General features: G+C 39.2%; 1 long non-coding RNA gene across 2 annotated transcripts in view; it reads left to right on the top strand.

Moving 5' to 3' along the window:
• The window catches only part of LOC140223939 (uncharacterized), a 68,270-nt gene that overhangs the window by 18,872 nt on the left and 25,805 nt on the right, over window positions 1-23,593 (top strand). The window contains exon 3 of one of the 2 annotated variants that reach the window (XR_011899204.1): window positions 22,268-22,621. The exons of the other annotated variant lie outside the window; for it this stretch is intronic. This is a non-coding gene — a long non-coding RNA (uncharacterized lncRNA). Of the gene's footprint in view, window positions 1-22,267; window positions 22,622-23,593 lie in introns of those variants that run through there. 2 annotated transcript variants of the gene reach the window in all.

Genomic DNA, 23,593 nt, shown 5'->3' with positions numbered 1-23,593 from the left:
GATATATTCTTGTAGAAGAATAAAAAAAAAATTTCCTTCAAAGTTTTTACTTCCAAAATTTAGCACCCAAATTGCTCTAAAGTCCGATTTATAGAATTTTGCGCCATCATTTTTCTCCCATAAAAACCGGGAAATGTAATTATACGATTAATTTTAATTAATTTCTTTAGAACTAACTTAGAAGATGTGGTAGACAACTTTTTTAAAGAATTTCTACAGGTTTGCTCTTTTTAAAGCTACAAATTGTACAATTTTTTACTGGTCTACGGTACAGGACAATAACGTTACGGTACGGACAAACGGGCTGCGGTAAGGACGAAGAGGCATTCGTAAATATTACTGTATGCAAGGGCCGAATTATAAAGAACTGAAATTCATTGGGGAATAAACTGCTAAGTTATAGCATAGCTTATAAGTGCCACTTTTATAAATAATTACAGGCAATAAAGGTAAAAAGAGTAAGTAAATCAGTTTTTCAAAAATAATGAACTGCTTTTATTTTAAAGTAAACGCATTAAATAATTAGGGACAAATCTTAGAAGCTGAGTTCTTAAAACAAGCTTGACAACGTTAGAACGTTTCAGGTGCACTTTTACAAAATAAGAAAGAAAACAAAAAGGTAAATTTATCGAAAATGTGGTCACAAATCACCTTAAATAAATATTTAAAGGACAATAAGAAAAAAATAAGTTAGATATTCACGAATAAATATTAAACGAATAAATTGCTATGAACTTCAGACGAAAAAGAGGACTCAAAGTTCTAAAAGGAAAAATGAAAAAAATAAAAAGATGGCGATCCTTATGCAATCATCGAAAAAAAAGCCTCCTTCTTCTAAGTCGCGTCGTACTAAAAAAAAATACGTCTCTCTTTTTTTTTTAAATTCCAAATTTTGGTGATAGATAAAATAAAGTAAAGTGGGATGATCTATCAAACAGCGCACCGATTTTTGGATGACTTTCGCATTTTGTCCGTACTTACCGTAGACCCGGCCGCATCGCGCGTCAGCTACGGGCTACGGTACCGGACGGCTACGGGCTACGGTACGGACGGCTACGGTGCGGACAAATCGTGTGATTATTGGCAACGGTGCTCGGGCATATTCACGCATGTGGTTGAAATTCTGGATTTGAGGTTAAGATATCAGAGCGTATCAAAAAATACCAAAATTCGAGAGTTTGAAGTGATTTATGCATTAAAAAGGTAGGTATACGGTAAGGACATCCTAGATGGTCGTTAAACCTAGAAACTCATAAAAAACGGTCAAAATTTACTGTTTCATTGCGGTTTTTTTTCCTCTGCTCGAGTCATCGAGCCTCTTGCTCCGCCCCGTCCCGATGACGTCATTGAGGACTAGACCGGTGCTCACTGCTTACTGTGCGCTGCGCGGCAATGTCGCATGTACCTAGTTCCAACGGCTGGAACGAGCGAGAGTATTACGTCCAGAGCACGTAAATCCCGCCACGCAATGGACGACTTCCTGAAATGTCCCGTTCTATTTCCATTGTGACTCACTTCCATATCGGTGCGGCTCAAGGAGCGGATTTTTTGATGGAAAAAGTTTATGACGAATCTATTGGGAGATGAGAATCCGCGGTTAAGGATTTCTCATACTTTTGCCTTACTATGGAAGAGCGTCGTATGAACATTCGAAAGTTGCCAGATTTCTCCAGGCGCAACATATGTATTTTTGGGGGAAAGAATGAATAGATCTCGTTGAAATTTTCGGATGTTATAGGTTCAATTGCGCAAAACATGGTCGGTAAAATTTGAAGAAAAATATTCACGATTTGAAGAAAATTTCATGGATTTGAGGAAAAAATTATCCGAGCACCGCGAATGTCCATTGCTATAAATATTAATATTTGTGTATAGAATTGGAAGAGTAGGAATTAAGGTAAAGGGGCTACTTTAAGATTATTTGATAATCTAAATGGATGGAGAATGCTAGTTTTATTTTTATTTCTATTGATGCTGAAATTTACTTTTTCGGGGATTTTGGACTTGAACTTTCACTTTTTTCCAGAAAGGTTGTCCAAAAAGACGATACGATGTACTCTCTTATAAAAACGCTTGTATTTAATTTCATTCTCATTTCATGGCATGAACAAACCTATCCCATAATGCTATCGTAAACCTACACAAAAGGAACTTGTAGCAACTTGGAGTCCTCGGCTGTGAACCAGCCAGGGGACGCAGGCCACTGGCTATCGTAATTCGTAGCAATTTATAAGGCCGAAGTAAAATCAGGTCTATTTACCTTTAGAAAACTGGTTTAAAACAAAAATCAGCATTTCAGACTTGTATGCAAATTCAGAAAATTGGTTTTACCCTTATTCTTGAATACACGGGTAATTGGATGACAATGAGCGAAGGAGAATAAAGTATTGAGGGTGTCCAGCAATCGTGTATCCCCTAAGCGCTGTGATAGGTAGATGGCCTTTAGTTTGAAAAATTCGATGTAAACAGCGCGAAGCCACTGGACCGCATCCTCAGAGAAGTCAGAGTATGAATTCCATGTCAGAGGGGAAAACTGGTTTCACTTTTTCCGATAAACGTTAAAAAATGTCGTTTTCTCGAGACCTTTTTCCATTTGTCAATAACAAGTGTCATCTTGGTCGACGAGATAGGGCGAATAAAAAAAAATATGTATAATGTTTTCAATCAGTCGGTTTTTCTATTCCTTACTTACACCTCTGTCAAAATGCTGGCCGGGTTGACCTGGTGAGCACTTTTGCTTCTACGTCAGCAAGTACTGGGTTCGAATCGATGCAATGGAATCAAATTCTCAAGCAACTGACAAGTGGGCGTGCTGAAACATATTACACGCGGCTTTGATTCCAGTAAATTTAAATGCGTGAAAAACCTTGTTCACATTACTTCGCCATGTTGAAAACTTCACAAAAAAATTGAGGGTCCAGGAGGAAGTCAGCCCCAAAATTTTCGTAAATTTTTAGTGTGGGGGAAAAACTGAGAAAAATAAAAGCACGGAATTAAACTCATCGAAACTTAACGATTGTCTCATTCCACGTTGACTTTACTTCTCCAAATAAATGTTGGCGAGTTCTTAAAAGTTTTGGGACCAAAGGTGCGTGAATCATATGCGTCAAAACATAGCTAAAACATGTTGTCAATAAAAAAAATTGTAGAGCACTGCCCGTAGCCATTGTTCAATCAATAAGTTTTCCATAACATTGTTTATTAGGAATTTTTCCGCACGAGCATTATGCGTTTGCGTCATTGATGTTTTTATTATTCAGCGTAATTATAGGTAAGGTGTCTTCCATTTATATCTGGAAAGAGATGCTGAATTCCTTTGATACATTTGGCAACAATGGACCCCCAAGTCGACGGAGAATCCGATCTAATAAGATACATCCGACATAAATTTGCCTTGTGGGTGTTTTAAGGAAAAACCCGGCCATCTATTTATAAGTGAGCTCATATTTGCAGCTTATCTCCGATCTACGGTGATGCCAAACGAATTCTATACGTGCAATTCTGTGACCTGATGCCAATCCACACGGGTCGGGTATTAAAAAATAATTTGCTTCACCTTTTAGATGTTGCCAATGAATCAAATATAAAGTCAATACAGAATTCTCCTTCTCTATGTACTATGAAATCCCCTCATATGTGAGAGCCGTTAAATTAAGATCAATGCAAGTATAGGTATATGACTGTCGACGGGAAAGGTAGCCTTAAACGACAGTGGCAAACTATTGTCGGATAGAGTCAAAAGTTCTGTCGAAGGCTGATTTTTCCGCAGCTGTTTTTTTACATTGAAATAAAAAAAAAATTGTTTTTTCTTCACTAGATTTCTTTGAAATAATGCTCTGAGTATAAGATTTGTAAGTACTCGCACTATGGTCATGCATTATGTATGTGAGCGCAAGGTTTCAGAAAGATCCGCCAACTGCTGTGCCTGGATATTGGAAAACCATTTTTTCAATGACACATTCCTAGAGCTAATTCTTATGAATGATGAAAAAGAACTGAGAGTTCTATGTAAAAATGTCAATTAATTTTTTTGAAGTAGGTAAATGAAAAGAAAAAATCGCACCGCCAAATTAATAATTAATACGTATTTTTGGACTGAAGCCAAATATAAACATGAAGTATTAAAATGTTAATAGTTTATTTTTCTTTTACTTGGCTTTGCTTTTTTTCGACTTCATTCTGAAACAGTGGTGAGAAACGTCCTTATAACTGAAAACAAAGATTTCCATTTAAAGAAAATTTATTCGGCGCAATTTTTTTCACCTACTTATGGAAAAATGTATTTGACCGAAAGAAATTTTTTGCTGAGTGGAGGAATTTGTTTTAATGCAAAGAAGTTTTTTCACTTCGAAGAAATTTAACTCTGTCATCGATGACATTTTATTATCTTTGAAAAAAAATTAAGGTAAAGGGTATCCCGGGATAAGCATGTCAAAATGCCCTTGTGAATGGATTTTTATTTTAACCATTTTAAGTCATCAAGGGGGTCCTAAAACTTAGGTTTTGGGGGGTTTTAGCCCCCCAACCCCCTCCGCCCCCCCTCAGACCCCCAAAAACCGCTTTTTTGGGCTATTTTTGACTATGCTAACGTCATTTCCTCATAACTTTCGTAATTTTCGATAGAATTGAACCAAAATTTGTCAGAATCTACATCAATTAGCTTAGTTTGTGTAGAAAAAAATTCATTATCATCGGATAATATTTTAGCCCCTAAAAAAATTCGTAAAATTTTTGAAAAAATCATTTTTTTTCCTTTTTTCGCGGCTGGGTGGCGTATGGAAACATGTACACAAACAAAAATTGTCTCTTTTCTTACTTTATACATCCAATAAGATACAGGAAAAATTTCGTGTTGATCGGAGTGGTGCGCCATACTTAAAAACGCAATTTTCTAACCTCAAAACGGCCTAAAGGCCACCATTAGCCTCCTTTGATGACTAGGCGTGGAGAAATGTAGAGAGAAATATCCGGTTTTATCGTCTCACCTCTTAAGTGATCCACTTAAGTACCTAGAGTCAAAATTTCGAGTCGATCAGAGTGGTGCGCAACACCCAAGCACGCAATTTTCTAACCTCAAAACGCCGAAATTGCCCATTTCGGCACCCATTATCACTTCATGTGAAAAAATAAGAAGAGGTACATCCGATATTATTGTCCTACCTCATGAATTAGACACTTAAGTGCATTTAGTCAAAATTTCGTGTCGATCAGAGTGGTGCGCAACACCCGAACACGCCGCTTTCTAACCTGAAACCTCCCAAAATTCCCATTTCGGCACCCATTATCACTGTGTAAAAAAAAGAGAGGCGGGTACATTCGATTTTATAGTCCTACCTCATGAATTAGACACTTGAATATACCTAGAGTCAAAATTTCGTGTTGATCAGAGTGATGCGCAACACCCGAACACGCCGCTTTCTAACCTGAAACCTCCCAAAATTCCCATTTTGGCATTCATTATCACTGTATATCAGCCAAGATCCCGCTTGAAAATTGCATGATGCACATTTCAAAGTTTATTTTGGCACCCTGCCGCGTAGCAGACCCGGTCACTCAGGGAAACCTCTAAACTCCCAGGATATATATGACGGTAGGGAGGCTCGCTCATCCCCCACGAGGAAGCGTTTCCTCGTCAAAACTTCCATAATACGTGGCGGTGCAATGAGTACTGGCAAATTCAAGTCAATAAATTAACAAGAGGTTAGAAAGAATCCTAAAGTGAAAGGAAAACACTTTTTCAGTAAAGAAACTTTGTTATGAGTGAAAGAAAAGGGTTTTTTTTTTTTTAAAATATAATTAATATTTACAATTGTAGAGATGACAAAATTATTACTTAAGGTAAGACATGATATACAAATCGGAAAATAAACAAAAATCAGTGTCAAGAAATAAAGACGAGTGATCAATGGTTTTAAGTTGCTCCATTTTGCTGGTGTCAATCGCAATTTCGCGTTTGAATTTACAGGATGGATTTTTTTTTAAGAAGCACGAGATAAATTTGACCTAATTTGGTGGGTATTTGGTATGATTTCTTCTTGGCAAAGAAAGTTCATTTTAACAGACTTTGTCAACAAACACTTGCTCATTACAATTTTTTTTGTTTACCTCTGAAACAATTTGTACGTATATTAGGTTAAAACAAAAACAAAAAAAACAAATTGAAGGTGTGGTTTCTTTTTTTTTTGAAGTGGGTCAGACTTCACGTGGTGTGTCTGGGGATTCATGAAGGGAATCCCTCTGGGCGAGCTGAAGGGTATACTAAGGCCAATGCTAGACCACGGTAAATACGACTATACATATAGTCGTATTTACCGTTTTATATTAATTATATTTAAAAAAAAAAACCCGTTTCTTTCACTCATAACAAAGTTTCCTGACTAAAAAAGTGTTTTCCTTTCACTTTAGGATTCTTTCTAACCTCTTGTTAATTTATTGACTTGAATTTGCCAGTACTCATTGCACCGCTACGTATTATGGAAGTTTGGAGGAGGGAACGCTTCTTCGTGGGGATGGGCGAGCCTCCCTACCGTCATATATATCCTGGGAGTTTAGAGGTTTCCCTGAGTGCTTGGGTGTTGCGCACCACTCTGATCGACACGAAATTTTGACTAAATGCACTTAAGTGCCTAATTTATGAGGTAGGACTATAATATCGGATGTATCTCTTCTTATTTTTTCACACGGAGTGATAATGGGTGCCGAAATGGGAATTTTGGGAGGTTTCAGGTTAGAAAGCGGCGTGTTCGGGTGTTGCGCACCACTCTGATCGACACGAAATTTTGACTAAATGCACTTAAGTGTCTAATTTATGAGGTAGGACAATAATATCGGATGTATCTCTTCTTATTTTTTCACACGGAGTGATAATGGGAGCCGAAATGGGCAATTTCGGCGTTTTGAGGTTAGAAAACTACGTGCTTGGGTGTTGCGCACCACTCTGATCGACACGAAATTTTGACTAAATGCACTTAAGTGCCTAATTCATGAGGTAGGACTATAAAATCGTATGTATCTCTTCTCATTTTTTATAAAATCTGATGTACCTCTTCTTATTTTTTCACACGGAGTGATAATGGGTGCCGAAATGGGCAATTTCGGCGTTTTGAGGTTAGAAATCGGCGCGTTCGGTTGTTGCGCACCACTCTGATCGACACGAAATTTTGACTAAATGCACTTAAGTGTCTAATTCATGAGGTAGGACAATAATATCGGATGTACCTCTTCTTATTTTTTCACATGAAGTGATAATGGGTGCCGAAATGGGCAATTTCGGCGTTTTGAGGTTAGAAAATTGCGTGCTTGGGTGTTGCGCACCACTCTGATCGACTCGAAATTTTGACTCTAGGTACTTAAGTGGATCACTTAAGAGGTGAGACGATAAAACCGGATATTTCTCACTACATTTCTCCACGCCTAGTCATCAAAGGAGGCTAATGGTGGCCTTTAGGCCGTTTTGAGGTTAGAAAATTGCGTTTTTAAGTATGGCGCACCACTCCGATCAACACGAAATTTTTCCTGTATCTTATTGGATGTATAAAGTAAGAAAAGAGACAATTTTTGTTTGTGTACATGTTTCCATACGCCACCCAGCCGCGAAAAAAGGAAAAAAATGATTTTTTCAAAAATTTTACGAATTTTTTTAGGGGCTAAAATATTATCCGATGATAATGAATTTTTTTCTACACAAACTAAGCTAATTGATGTAGATTCTGACAAATTTTGGTTCAATTCTATCGAAAATTACGAAAGTTATGAGGAAATGACGTTAGCATAGTCAAAAATAGCCCAAAAAAGCGGTTTTTGGGGGTCTGAGGGGGGGCGGAGGGGGTTGGGGGGCTAAAACCCCCCAAAACCTAAGTTTTAGGACCCCCTTGATGACTTAAAATGGTTAAAATAAAAATCCATTCACAAGGGCATTTTGACATGCTTATCCCGGGATACCCTTTCTATCATTCAATTGTTCTTCAATGGAGTTAACAAAATCAAAATATTCTTCTAACTCAAAAAAAAAAAAAAATGAAGGCCATAGATAATTTTTCCAATGAGAATTCAAGCCTTTTTTCATTTGAAAAATGTTTTTTAATAATTTTTGCAGGGCATTGTAAAAGTAGTCTAGGGCTGTAGAGCGGCTTTCGAAGGTACACTGAAAAAAATTCTTGAGATATTATTTTGACTTAAAGCGTCGTTTCTTCTCGACAAAATTTAGTTGTTTTGAGTTGAAAAAGCGTCGCGTTTTGCTATCGTTGAATTCAAGTTAAATTCACTAAAATAAAACATCGTCTTTTTGAGTCGCGCCCCTGATGATGATCCAACGGGTCGGACGGTTTCGTAATTTTCGCTGACTAGTGAGTTTCAAATTTTATTTCATTTTAACTGTTGACCTAGGCTGGTACTTTTTAATTTTTTTTTTCTTTAAAAAAAAAAAACGTCTCTTCAACTTTAAAATACTGACTCTAAGTTGAATCCGCCCAGCTTTAACTTAAAAAAGAAAAAAAACCAAATTCAGTCGATAAGAAACGACGCTTCAATTCAAAATAATATCTCAAAAAAAAAAAAATAAATAAATAAAAATAAAAATAAAATCTCCAGTGTATACTGCCGGAATAAAGTGTCAATGTCACACCGCTGTGACGGAAGACCGGGTGGAAGTTGGACATCTTTTTTGCAGCGATGAGTCACATTCCGGGGTCCCGATCTTCCAATTCATTAAAATCATAATCTTTACGAATAAATTGTGATAAAAATATCCAAGCATCGCGAGAGACGGGAGATTCCCCCCGGCCGAGGATTCCGCTCATGCCCCAGACAGATCCGGGTCCAACGACCGAACCCGTTCCCGTGCCTTTGAGCGGCTTCTCCTGCCTCCCGCGTCCTGGATCCTCTTTTCCTCCTGGGATTTCCCCGACCCGGGACCTGGGGCGCCCGGGGCTCGCTGCGCCCAGCCGGGAGTCCGGGACTTGGCATCGCGTACATCGCGTTAGGTTAGGTTAACGCGGGCAAGCTCTCACCTCGCACGGGAAAAAAAAATCTCTTGGATCCGGAGTCTAGACTCTTGAAAAAGTCTGAGTCTCGGTCTCGCAATAACAGCAAATCGACGGCTTATTTTTATTTTTTTTCCGGTTGAGAATGAAATTGTTTATATTTTGAAACGTTCCGGGTTTTTGTTTAACCTTTCTTGTTTTTTTTTTTTTGCAGCCTATACCCAAATTAAGTTGTTATTTTACTCTTAAAAAATTTGACAAGAAATCTGAGTGACTTGCAGATCGATGGTACAGAACTTATAGTCAGTTTTTTGAGTTAAAGAAACGTTGTTTTGATATTGTTTTTTTTTTTTTATTTTTTTAAACTTAAACTTAACGATATCAAAACGACGCTTATTTAACTGAAAAAAACCAACTTTTTTTTCAGTGATACTCTTAATTCAATCGGATTTTTGCTTGAATCGAGAGCCAAGCCTCTTAATTTAAGCGGATTTCCTTTTGATGTGAGCAAACAGCCGGTTGAATCAAGGGTATGACTGAAAACAAATTTTATTATTTTTACTTAAAGCTTCGTTTCTTGTCGATTATTTTTAAAGTGAAATAAGCGTCGTTTTGCTATCGTTAAGTTTAAGTTAGTAAAACAATAACAAAACATCGTTTTTAAAACTCAATAAAACTGACTTCAAGTCTCGCACGATTGATCTGCAAGCCGCTTAGATTTCTTATAATAAATATCACACCAGAGAACCACATGGATCTGAATTAATTTAGCACAGGTGATATCATTATGCGATGTTAGGCTGACAGTAAGTATCGCAGGTATTTGTTGGCACTAGAGGAAAAATAACGCTCACATACATAATCAATGAACGAAAAACCTAAAAAAAATCCTATTTTGCGCGTAAATTAAAAAGAAATGTGACTTAAAATTGTGTACTTATGTTTCATTTTTCTTAGAATTTAGGAATTATTATGAATAGGTATCAAACCGTTGTTTTTTTTATGAATTGCAAATCCTCGCCATTTGAAATTTTTCCTCACAGGACTTTTTCATTTTTAAGTATCAAACAACCGCAGGCTATTCAGCACGCTAGGCTTTCGCAACGGTTTGGCTTAAGAGGGCAAGAATTCAGATTTTGCATGAATTCTCAATTTTTTGATACTTTGGGTGAAATATTCTCGGTTTTCATTTTTTCTTTCTTTCATTTGCCGATTTTTTAGGTACCGTCCACTCATAACAGCAGGAAAGCAAGATCTAAAAATAATTTGGAGATTTGATCACAAAGAATCCGAGATTATTTTACAAAACAGCGTAAATGTTATTTTTTAAAGACCAAAGAGTCGAACCTTCTTGGACCTTGAAATCCTTTATTCAACATGACTTTCAATGTTCATGAGAGATCTTTCATGAATGAATTGTTCCTCTCAGATCACAGCCAGAAAGAGGAAGCAGTATCGGGTATTCAAAACATGCCAACACCATGCCCGTGTAGGAGACAGTTGATGATTAATGTTTTGGTTTTTCTTCGACCAAATTTGAACGTGTCTACACTCAGACAGGTCGTCCTCCGCATTTTGCACAAACTTCTCTTAACTTCTACCCTTAAATAACACGTTTTAAAATCTGAATTCCACCGTACAGGCACGCTCTAAACATGTTTATCTACAAATACAGATATTCCGCAACAGGCTCCTAGCGGGACTGGGGACTCCCTCATCCATTTTTTGATACTTTTTTTGAAACACAGTGCTCAATGAGTTTGTCAATTTGTATGTGGGTATCGATGTGTATGTATATGACTCCGAGAGATGGCCCCTAAACTTTCTCTCTGCTAAGAGAAGTCCAGCCAGGCTCTCAGAGGGACCCTGGAAGAAACAGGGTCTCAATAAGCGTGTCACTGTTCCATCGCTAGTCTGCACCTGTGCACCTCACATGCAGCATTGACGCGATTAAATCAGTATGGAATATTCTTTACGCTGACTCGGTGAATGAATTGATCAAGACTAGAGTAGGTACCTTTAGAGACAAAGCATACCATTGGAGGATCTTCCTCCGATTGGCTTAGCCATCTGAGATTTTATGAAGCTCATGGGATAAAAAAAAAAAAAAAAAAAAAAAAAAAAAAAAAAAATGGATGCTGCCTGCGGATGCTTCAAAAGGGCAGATAGTAAGGTTATTTCTTCGCATCATCGTGAAATTCACTCCAATTACATTAGTGAGCGTATAAATGCATTCAGCTTTGATATAAATTTTGTGCATTACGTTTGAAAAAAAAGAAAAAAAAATATATACCTCTTTACCCGTATCATGCGATCAAAGTAGAGTTCTCAAAGTGGCGTCGCATGACCCCGCACCTGACATCACTTTGAGAGCCCTAATTTGATCGTCTGATAGGGGCTTTCAACTTAAACTTCTACTCGGGCAAGGTTAGGTACAGGTGGAGCAGGTGATAAACGTCAAAGGTTGCGTCAATAAACCCCTCCTAAAGTCGACGTTATTACCTCTGATCCTAAGAGTCCTCATAAGACCCAGTCGCCATACTCTCCCTATAAAGATACACGAATCAAGACTTGTCATTCAGGTGAATGGGTGTGAATCGATATCGTCATCGCAAGGTTGTGTGTGAGAACCACCAATCAAAACACGATTTTGTGACAGGAGTAGCTCGTGATGGTCCAGGTTCTTGTAGATATCGTGTTTATGTCAGCGAGATCGATGTTTTTTTCGTTCTTGCCTTGCCGAAACCTACCGCAGCTACCGTTATGGAGCATCAACGCGTGTAATATTTTTCGAGTAGCCAAATGAAGCGGTCGATTACCCGGTTGTTCCAGACGCAAGGTCAACAAGGATCATTCTACCCAGGCGAAAAGGAAAAGAGACCGTTTCCGCGCTCGTGTCTGTACCGAGCTTCGATCTCCGCCTGCTATCGAATTTGCAATTTAGTTACTTTATATTTGCTTCGGCGGATAATGCGCGTTAATAAAGGTAGCACGTTAATAAGCGTGCGCCTGGAAGTCTTGCTGCGAGGCGCCACCTGAACCCGCGCGTCAGCCTCTTGAGTGCTTTTCAGGATTCTCAGAAGTTCAGTGTCACTCCGATGACTTTGAGCCGTTAACACATCGTTGCGACTTGTTCGAAGCAAACTTTATTGGGTCTCACAATATTTTTCCGCGTTAAGGCGTTAAGGCTCGGTTATTATTAAGAGGGATGGCGCAAGGTGATGGTCGATAGGTATGAGTGATGAGCAAGTGTCATAAAATCTTGTTTTGATAGTCGTACGATAAATATAATGATAATCACACGACAAAATCGGTGACAAAATCCAAATCACGACTTTGAAAAATTGTGATCACGCTGGTTCCTTTTTCCTAAATGCGATCTATATGGCGTTTGGGTGTCGCAGAACCCCAGAGCGCGTTGTGCGAGCGACTTGTATGTATGTAAAAGAAACATTCAAACGTTTAGAACAAGCTATCCTTGAAATTTCTTTTAATCATAGATGTTGAAAGTACTGCGATGATTTTCCTTTTTTATTTTCTACCATCTTGATATCAAATATGTGCAATTTTCAATTTTTCTATCAGAAAAATTTCACGGTACATAAATTGGATGTATTTCTGTTAAACGGAACTAAGCACCAAATTGAGTTCCTTTTGAGGATTTTAGAATCCCGGAAAGCGCGTTCTGTCAAACGGAACTAAGCGCCATGGAAAAGCATTGCGAGTATAGGACGGAACGAGCATCACGTTCCGCAACACCCGCCAATCCAAGCCCCCCTCTCCCTTCCTCCCCCGATGGCGCTTAGTTCTGTTTAATAGAAATACGTCCAATGGACCACTAGACAAGGTACGAATTTCAGCATTCTGATACATGTTTCTTAACCAAAATTTTACGTAGAACACGTTGCACATAACGAAGGTTACCGAAATCAACTCCTTACGAAGATATTTAATGATTCTTGATGCGTGAATTCAAACCACCCGCTAGTGAAAACTCAATGCTCCGCATGATTCACATCGCGCACTAAACGTTATCATAAACGTCTCAGCGATATAAAAATCTGGCAACCTCAGTCTTGACGCTTTGGCTCAGCTATAGCAAATTGCTTATAGCTTGAACAGCACATGGTGGGAAATGAACAGTGCTCGATTGAGAAGATCGCTGAAACCGTTGTAGTGCGCGATTTGACTCACGTAGAGTTTTGAGTTTCTTGTGAGCGGGCAGTTCAAATTCCTCGTAACCAATGTGAAATAAAAATGTTAATAGCTTCGTTAAGAGTTGGTTTCAGTAATTTTCGTTGCGCGAATCGTGTTCTACGTGAACTTTTGGTTAACCCTAGTCTGCCTGAGCCTCTGAACCAACGAGAAAGCCTGAGCGGGGTCACTTTGACCCCAGCTGAAAATCAATTAGTTAGCTATGTTTTTTTCATGTTTTTAGTTAATATCAGTGCACTAACCTTACAGGCCTTAGCCATAAAGCATATCTAAGTTTTAAAAAACACGGCGCAGGATATGCAACCATTTTATCACACACATGTTCCCATGTTGTTCTCAGCATGAGAAAAAAAAAATCATAGGGCTACTAAATACTGAAAACGAAAAAAATCTGAAAAATTTTGCTTGTTTTATAAGTTTCTGAAAAAATTAAAAAGAGACAAAGGAATATACCTTCAAAGTAAGCTTTTGTGATGCTAAATAGTAAAATATATGTTATAAGGATATCTGACCCCGCTCAAGCTTTCTAGGGGTACTCGTGAATTTTTTGATCTCTCATGCACATTTTTTTCTGTGAAGGACAAAAAATGTCGTGCATACCACGAGAAATGTCAAAGAGTTGAAACTCCCGTGGGGTCAATCTGACCCCACTCAGGCAGACTATAGGGTTAAGATACATGTATCAGAATGCTTAAATTCGTACCTTGTCTAGTGGTCCATTGTGCCTAAGGAGATAAAAAGTTCAGTTGGACGTATTTCTATCAAACGGAACTATGTGCATTAAGACATGAGCCCTGAGCTCCATGAGAATACATATGCATAATAGGGCTCACGTCATAATGCACACAGTTCCGTTTGATAGAAATACGTCCAGTTGATCTTGCAGTGGGTACGCAAACACTTTCGGGCAATAACACTGGGGATCAAGGTGATCGTAAGCGCCGAATTTCAACGGGTCATCAGGTCGAACTTGAAGTGAAAAAAGTGTTCAAAGACCAGCCGCTGGTAGTTTAATGAAGCATTGTTCTCGATGCATTGATGCCGAATTGCATAGACGAAATCTAAGTATGAGATTTGTTTCAACGAAACGCTTAATCAATAGGAGAGAGTGAGGAGACGTATTCTGGAAACAGGATATCCCGAAAGAACTCGCTTTTCGGAAGCGCTCTCCGAAATGATTGTTGCCTATGCGTGAGATTGAAGGCAAAATCTAGACGGACGAAATTTGATTATTTAAAAATTTACTGAAACAAGAATTAAAAGTAAAAAAGTGCGGTTTTCTTATTAGTCCATCATATTCTCCCTCGATTTCACAGGAACCACCATTTCAACTAATAGGATCGCTCCATGCTGTGTCCTCTTTGTCTATCGCTTTGTCTATCAATTTCAGCCCGCTGCATCCCTATATTTCGCACTTTATAGGATACGAAGAGCAAAAACGCCCCTCAAGCTGTCACACTAGTTCAAAAGGTTCGATATATGCAATGTCAAAAAGAGGTATATGAAGATCCGGGCAAGGTTGGGCTTTGTGAGGTGAATTAGATCACTGTTTTGGTAAGTTGCAAAACAGTCGGATACTCAGAACTCAGGAAAAATGCGAACTCATGACGGCTGAAAAAACTAGTGATGTATGTCGAAACCACGTTCGAGAAAACTCGACTGAATTTGGCTTATTTTTGAACATTGCTAAATTTCCCGGTGCATTTTCTTTTTTTCATAATGCGAATAGCGCAATAAGGGCGTTTGAAGCAAGAATATTATCGCCCAATTCTACCTGTCCCAATTTTTTTTCTTTCTAAAAAATGTTCTTAGCGCAAAAATTCATTCTTCGCAGATTTTTTCAGCGAAACAGCATATTTTTTTAGAGAATCAGGCGTCACGAAATTGTAAATTACACAGCAGATCGCACTTATGTGAACTTTAAGAGAGCTTGAAAGTTCTCGTTAACAGGGCCGGATTTACTTACTTTCCGCCCATGGGCCGCCTGTATTTTGCCGCCCCCTTCTCATTCGTTTTGAAACATCAATCAAACCATCAAGTGAACGTGCCGAAGGGGGAGGGTTTCGTAAGACGCGTTTACTCGCATTGGACACATTTTTTTGCGACAGCCCTGTCAACACTACTAGCAAAAGTTCACGGAACTCGGCGCGAAATTTAAGTTCCGTAAACCTATCTCTGTGTGGACAAGGCCTTCCATTTATAAGTAATGAACGAAAAAATTATGAAAGAACAAACACAAATGTGGTTTAATAAGTTTAACTTCCGCCGCCGCGTCGCGCTGACCGCACTTTGTTTGGCGCAATGCGTGAAGTATTCATGCAGTCTTGTAGGCGCTATGCGTTTCACGCCGCCCGCTGCTGACCGCAGCGACCGCACTGTCTTTGATGCAATGCGCGAAGTATTTATACAGTCTTGAAGGCGCTAATATGTGTTACATGCCGACCGCCGCGCCGCGCCGAGGGTTTCTCCTTTTTATCTCAAGTTCTCGTCATCATTGCTCTCTGCGCCGTTCCAGGCCAAATTCCGTGTTTGGTTTCTCTCTTAGTCTTAACTCGACACAGAAAGGTGCTGTCTATTGTATCACAGAGAGACGACAAAATTAGAGATGTACTCTCGGGAAATGAGAGATTTTGTCATCTTTTCTCGTTTGTATCTTTTTTCTGAATCCAATTTTCATTATAGCTACATTAAAAAAAATTGTAAAATTTGCCGCTCCCTTAATTTGCCGCCATGGGCCGCGGCCCATATGGCCACCCCCTTAATCCGGCCCTGCTCGTTAAAAAAACAAATCTCGAAAAATTGGAATTTTTGAGGACATTATGACCCAAGTTTCTCTTTTTAGCTATTTTTCAAATTTCCTAAACAGATCAACTGGTATAATTTTAAGTTTATAATTGCAAATCATCCTAACTAAAGATGAATATGTAACTGGAACACAATGAAGTCTTACATTAAAATGGACTATAGCTGAAGTGTAAGAAAAAAACACCGTATAGCACATGTTTCCTGATGAAAATCTCATGGAATATACGAGGGTGCTTTTAAAATCTCCAAATTCAATTTACACGTGAAACTCCCCCACGTGAACCCTCCCCCCAAAAAAAACAGTCCTTAACAAATAAAAGCTAAATATTCTGTTTAATATCAGTGGATTGCTTTTAAAAGGGTTTTTTGCTCATTCAAAACGACCCTAGCCAGTAGTGGCGCCGACGCATGGACTAGAGCTTGGGATGGGGAGTCACTTCCACCATTCATGTATTATTCTTATCCAATAATTCAAAATTAATCGGGATCAAGATGTTAGTGGAATTGGGTAAGAAAAAATCATGCAATTATTGTGACCTCCATTACGTAAAATTGCCGTAACAAATTCATAAAAAGATGATTTCCTGATCGGGAGTCACCCGTCTTCCGAAACATTACCTCGTGAATCGAAAAATCATCAATTCATATCAGAGCTGCTCTCTGTTTCGCGGTTCTCAAATCAAAGCACCGGTGATTTGTCAAAGTATATGCAGAAATAAACAAAACCGAAAGGATACAAACAGAACATGGAAAGAACCGCCGAAAATCCGATTCATTTGCAATTCATCTGGCCAATTCACCTCGCAGGAAAGGTCTGCATAGGTTCGGAATCGGCATAATTCTGGCAGTGCGAATTTCGCAAGGCGTAAAGTGACCTCGAGATATTGGGTTTAGAAATTTTACCCGCGACATAGCCACATCTCACAGTCGTGCAAACTCATTGACGGGTTGAACTGTGGGGGAAGAGGGTGAGGTCCATGAAATTTTTGTAACTTCCCTTAAGAAGCATAATGGATTCTGCGAAATGAGAGGGTGATATTTTCGCCATTTGTGGAATGGAGATGCTGCATGTGTGAGGAATTTGCGATTTGACTGTTGATTCTTGTGTAAAAGTTCGCGAGAAACACGATGGTGCCACTAGTTTTCTCTGAAATTACCTCCCAAGCTCAAAAAAGCTCTCACGTTGAGGCCAAAATGGAGGGGATATCCCACGCTATCCTGAGAGTCCACCTCTACATCAAAACAAACTCTCTATGCCAAGGTAGGGGGCAAATACATTAGCAGGGTTGCCGTGTTTTCTGTTTTGGAGTCCCCAAATAAAGTGGCAGCCCTGCCAATGTATTTGCTCCCTATCTTTGCATGGAGAGTTTGTTTTGATGTAGAGGTGGACTCTCAGGATAGCGTGGAATATCCCCTCCATTTTGGCCTCAACATGAGAGCTTTTTTTGAGCTTCGGAATTAATTTCAGAGAAAACTGGTGGCACCATCGTGTTTCTCGCAAACTTTTACATAGGAACCAATAGTTAAATCGCAAATTCCTCACTCATGCAACATCTCCATTGTATCAATTTTTTTGCACGGACAGCTCAATTAACATTGCTCCCGAGACGACTCATCTTGCATCTATGCGCCACCGCACAGTGGATCGAGTCAATAGGAGAGGTCGGACAAAATTTAGAAACTTTAAACACTTTTAACTCCGTTTGTGGAAAAATTTGAGGTTCTAATAGTGGCTCCATTGGTTTCCTCGTAAAATGTCCTGCTGCAGGCACCCTTTGAAATTCAATATGTCACTTCCAATTGCAGTTTTAGTAAAAAATGTCATGTCTGACCTCTCTAATTGACTCAATCCACTGGGCTATGGAGCAAATTTTCAGAAGCTGATAAAACTAAAAGGTAAACTTTGGGATTCCATGTCAGAAATTTAAAAAAATAAGTTGAGGTTAAGAAGATTTGCTCTGGGTATTCCACGTGCAGCAATGATGGTATGCATGCACCAACGCTGTGAAGGTGACGTTGAACGCTGTTTTTTTTTTTTTTTCGAACATACGGAATTTCCATTGAAGTTGCATGTAAAAACTTGGCGTTTGGTTAAATCCGCGTGCGTGTTTAAATTTCCAATGGGAGTTAAGCCGACTGACGTTCCCATATTTTTTTCCAGCGACGCACAGTGGACCGAGTCAATAGGAGAGGTCGGACATAATTTAGAAACTTTAAAAGCATATATCCTCATCAATATGCCATTTTGATGTTTTAAAAATAGTTTCATTGGTTTTCTCTTAAAATTATCTATAAAAAGCACCCCTTAAAATTAAAATTGTGATGAGATAAACGTAAAATTTTACAATTTTTGTCAAAATTTTCATGTCCGACTTCTTCCATTGACTCGATCCACTGTGCGACGGTCGGCCGTTGCGAGGTTTACCTCTCCAAATGACGATGACGTTAAGATTCGCGGTGAATGTTAGGATTCATCTAAAATCGATCGGAACAGTTGGTGACAGGTAATCCGATTACATCATTTGAAGACAAAGGATTTGTCAAATTTTAATGAGAGTGGAGCCAAGAATTTTGTTGTCAACAACAGCCTCACACCTCCCAAAACGCCCCAGCTCCAGTTAGGCCGATAATAGGTTTTGAGATCAAGAAGAAAAGTCCTATCAGTTTTCAAAAATTTGTCTATTTTGAAGTTAGACACCGAAATAACAGCAATCTCCCGGACTAATCGGCTCACGATCAGCTTTTGCTGTCATGTTGCTTACAACTGAAAGACCTAGGAACCCTGCTTGATTAGGAAGCCTGCCGAAACCGTTTCGGTGCGAGATTTGATTCACGTAGAATCTGCTTTTTCTTGTGAGTGGGACATTCACATTTTTCGTAGCCAGCGCTGAACGAAAACGTGAATATCTTGGTTAGGAGTTAATGTCAGTAAATTTCATCACGAGAAAAAAGTGCCTCGAGAAATTTTAAAAAGAAAACATACATTAGGAAACTTAAATTCGTACCTGGATTAATGATCTAATCAAAGAATCCCGCAGAATTTCATTCTAAGGGGACTAGTCAATTATACCAATGGGGTGTAACAGAGTATATCATATCCACCATATCGATAACAAAAGTACGAAATCATACATCTCTGTTTGCGACGTTGCAGACTTTTTGTCGTGCTTATTTTTTATCGGAAAAATAGTCAACGTAATTTCTTGAACCCTTTTTTTTATTTATTTTCACTTTTTGTAGTATAACAACCCGTAAAAATTGTTAAGCTACAAAGTTGTCTTATTTTGGGCGAAGAAATGAAATATCTCAGAGGGGAAATTTTGAAACACGCAATCTAGATACGTGGTCTCTCGAGGGAATTTCTACCGAAAATACTCAGCATTTACTGTTTGATCATGCAGCTGATCGCCGGAAAACTCTTTCATTGCACGCGGAAGTTACAGCATCAAATATTCATCGGAAGTATACGGCATTTCGCGGTTACATCAGCTAATCACCGGAGACACTCTGATTGGGCATGAACAGCTGATGTAATGATGTAAATAGAAATGCTCGAATATTTCCGGTGAATATCCACTTGACGCTGTAACTTTCGCGCACAACCAGAGGGTGTTTCCAGGGATCAGCTGATGTAACCGGAAATGCTGTTTACTTCCGGAAAATAATCATTTAACGCAGCTATGCACCCAACTTGCGCGCGCATCTAAAGAGTGTTTCCGGCGATCAGCTGTAGGTATTCCCTTGAAATCGCTGTTTTTAGACGTTTTTTGGGATCAGCGGGCCGATTATTGAAATTCATAGACAAAGCTACAGACAAAAAAGACAAAAGAGATGTGGAGGGATCCCATTGGTGGAAGCGGGTGGTTGCAATGGACAAAAGAGGCAGGTAATAGACTAAGTAACGGCAACCCACGAGGGACCCGATAGTTAGTCCATCATTTTTCTTCTTTAGTCTATAGGAACCGCTCATTTCAACCAATAGGATAGCTCCGTACTCCCGGTATGTCTTCTTTGTCTACCGCCTTGTCTATCAATTTCAATAATCGGCCCGCAGGAGGTATTGTGGAGAGTGGACGATCCGCACTAGTATTGGAATGCTCACATTATCTCTAGACAAGATCTCATATATTTTTCCGGTATCTGCTTAAAATAACCCAGCGATGCTCTGTTCCTTTTTTTTCTCGTAACCCTATTGCGAGCTCGGTTTGATTTATTGAAGGAAAAAAGCTCATGTTTGCGTCACTTGCTCGAATTGGGATTTGATTCTTGTAGCGACTTTGCGCGTCGTGGAACAATGAACCAGAAAACAGGAGGTCACGAATCGCGAAAGGTCGCACGTGGCAAAAAAACCGAGGGAACCGAATGGAACTAGAGTGAGGAAATGTGCGGTGAACTGCGTAGCGCGTGCCGTCTGCCGGTCAGCTGGTCACTCACAATAATCAGCTTAGACCACTTTGTCATGATACAACAGCAGGTTGACCGGTCAACTAGCGTAGAACCTCCCTTTAAATACCTCTTGATTGGCTGAAGTTTTCAAATGATTTGAAGGTTATTAACTGATGGAAACTTGTACCTTCTCTTCTTCTTCTTCTTCTTCTTCTTCTTCCTCTTCTATTTATTTTTTTGTTGTTGCATATTTGGGTCATTTCTATTTCCTCCTTTTCACATATACTTGAACCGAAAGGAGCCCTGTCGTAAAATGTAAGAAATCGGGAATGTTATGGAGCTGAGGACTAAAATAATGATAGATTGAGCGAATTGAAGATTTTGACGCAAGGAAAACAGCTATAGGATACTGAACGTAACCATTGGTGATTAATTAGTGTTATTGGTCAATTGTGGGGCTTGGAGGACACGGCGCATACATGCAGTTTTTAAGAAAATTGAGATGTTAACGACAGGGCCGGATTTACTTACTTGCCGCCCATGGGCCGCCTGTATTTTGCCGCCCCCTTCTCATTCGTTTTGAAACATCAATGAAAACCATCAAGTGAACGTGCCGGAGGGGGAGGGGTTCATAAAACGCATTTACTCGTGTTGGACACATTTTTTGCGAAAGTCCTGTCAACACTATACTAGCAAAAGTTCACGGAACTTGGCGCAAAAGTTAAGTTCCGTAAACCTATCTCTGTGTGGACAGGGCTTTCCATCTGTATGAAATGAACGAAAAAATTATGAAGGAACAAATATAAATGTGGTTTAATAAAATTTTAACTTTCGCCGCCGCGCCGAGCTGACCGCACTGTGTTTTGGCGCAATGCATGAAGTACTCCTACAGTCTTGTAGGCGCTATGCGTTTCACGCCGCCCGCTGCTGACCGCAGCGACCGCACTGTCTTTGACGCAATGCGTGAAGTATTCATGCAGTCTTGTAGGCGCTAATAAGTGTTACATGCCGACCGCCACACCGAGGGCTACTCCTTTTCATCCAAAGTCCTCGTCATCATTGCTCTGTGCGCCGCGCCGTTCTAAGCCAAACTCCGTTTTCGGTTTCTCTCTTAGTCTTAAATCGACTCATTAAAGGTGCTGTCTCTTGTATCATACGACAGAAAGACGGCAAAATTAGAGATATACTCTCAGTAAATGAGAGATTTTGTCACCTTTTTTCGCTTGTAATTTTTTTCTGAATTCGATTTTTCTTTATAGCTACGTTTAAAAAAATTGCAAAATTTGCCGCCTCCTAAATTTTTAAAATTAGGTAACTCCTGACCAAGATACCAACGTTTTATGCAGCCCTGGGTCATGGAAAATTTGAATCTCCCGCTAATTTGAAAAATCATTGTTTACTTGAACCATATTGCGTCTTTTATAATATATCGACGGTGTAAGTCGGCAACCACATAACTAGTTTGCGGTGTCTGAAATTCTCCGCCTCCGTGTTATTTTTTTAAAGGATAACAAATTGGCATAATTCCTTGAAGTTTTTGCAGAATTTTCTTCGCACAGAGAAGAAAAATCACGGCAGTTTTAAAGAACAGCCGTTGAGTAGTTTTCCGTTTAAAAAATAAAGTACGACAGGAAGTCTGAGACGTCGTAAATCGACTTACACCGTCGATATGTTATTTTGGCAGGCTTTTGAAGAGGCAGTGTTGCTTTCTGCTCTGCGTTGTTCAAAGTGTAAGCAACATGCAATAGCTGAGCCAACGTGCCTTTATTGAGGTTGCCATATTTTATTTGTTTGAGGGGGGGGGGGGAGACTGCACCGAATATTTTGTGATTTCTTGGAGTCATATACCAGTACACGGAGGTTTATTTTTCTTTCTTTAGATACTGGAAAACACCTCATGAATGTCTGATTAAACAAGAATTTCCTCTACGAGGCTGGAGTTTTAACAACATCCGTGATTTGCCTGGTGATTTACATTCATAAATTTTGCGCGAAAGTCCAAAACGCAGATCAATCTTGGCGGAAAATTAGTTTGCACTCGATCCTCGATCCGGGTCAGAAGTCCTCAGCAGTTGATCCTCGTATACCCCGAGCAGGTATGGTGAAGTTTTTATGTGCTGATATGCATTGAAATAAAATGTAAAATCGCGATAGTCCGGTTTGATCTTCACTTTGAAATAGTATTTTCGTATACATGGATACTCGGCAAAAATACAAGTATCGGCACGAAATTGGAAGGAGCCTCGCGCATAAAACTGAAAGTAGTAGGTATGGACTACAAATCGTACTTATTGAGAGTTCATTAAGACGGACCTGCGTTTACATGAACAAACATTTTAAGTAATGAATACATTATTTCATTCGAATGACACCTGCAGAAAATTTTTTTTAAACATATACCCGTGGCGAAATATTATCAGGAATCTTTGCCATCCACAGAATGTTCAAGAAAACTCAGTGTGCATGCCATTTTGAGTGTCTCTAAGATTGTGCTCACTGTGTTCACATTTCCAACGCGAATTTCTGATTTTATCACGCTTATTAGCATAAACTACGGTCAATTTTGTGCCCGAGAAGAGAAATCAAATTTTAATTTTAAAATATAAGTAAAAATTACCTCGTAACGTTAGAAGTGTCATTGCATAGAATGTTGATTCTTGGAGTATTCCCTACTCCTGATATTTTCTTAAGATATTTTCAAAAGAAGAAATTCGTTTGTGCACCATCTTTGAGAGATTATAAAAAACGAGAGCGTGCGTGCTGCGTGCGGAAATATTAATATCAAGACCGCATTCATTTAAATGTGTATCTAGTAACCCCTCCCAGAAAAATATGACTAAACATTTTTGCATAAAAACGAAAGCTTTCAATACCTATTCGCTAATATTAGAATGAGTTAATGCAGTAAAGGAAAAACGAGGAGGTACGCGTTTCACAAATGTCAATATGAAATAATGGCGGTATAGTCACATTAGCAACCACAAAACCAGCATTGTAATTGCATTTTGGTTATGGTATAGTTCAATAGCTGTTGGAAAAATATTTCGCCCGATTTTTCCCGGATAGTTATGAATGAGCGACTATCCACGGGGGGAAATAACCTATGTGCTTGAAATTGAAACTTGAGAGGTTACTAATCAGGGCCGGATTTACCAACTTGCCGCCCATGGGCCGCCTGCATTTTGCCGCCCCTTATCATTCGTTTT

This window comes from Bemisia tabaci, chromosome 2, assembly GCF_918797505.1.
Source record: "Bemisia tabaci chromosome 2, PGI_BMITA_v3".
Lineage (NCBI taxonomy): Eukaryota > Metazoa > Arthropoda > Insecta > Hemiptera > Aleyrodidae > Bemisia > Bemisia tabaci.
Note: the sequence above shows the minus strand (reverse complement) of the source record. Positions and strands in the feature narration are given on the sequence as shown.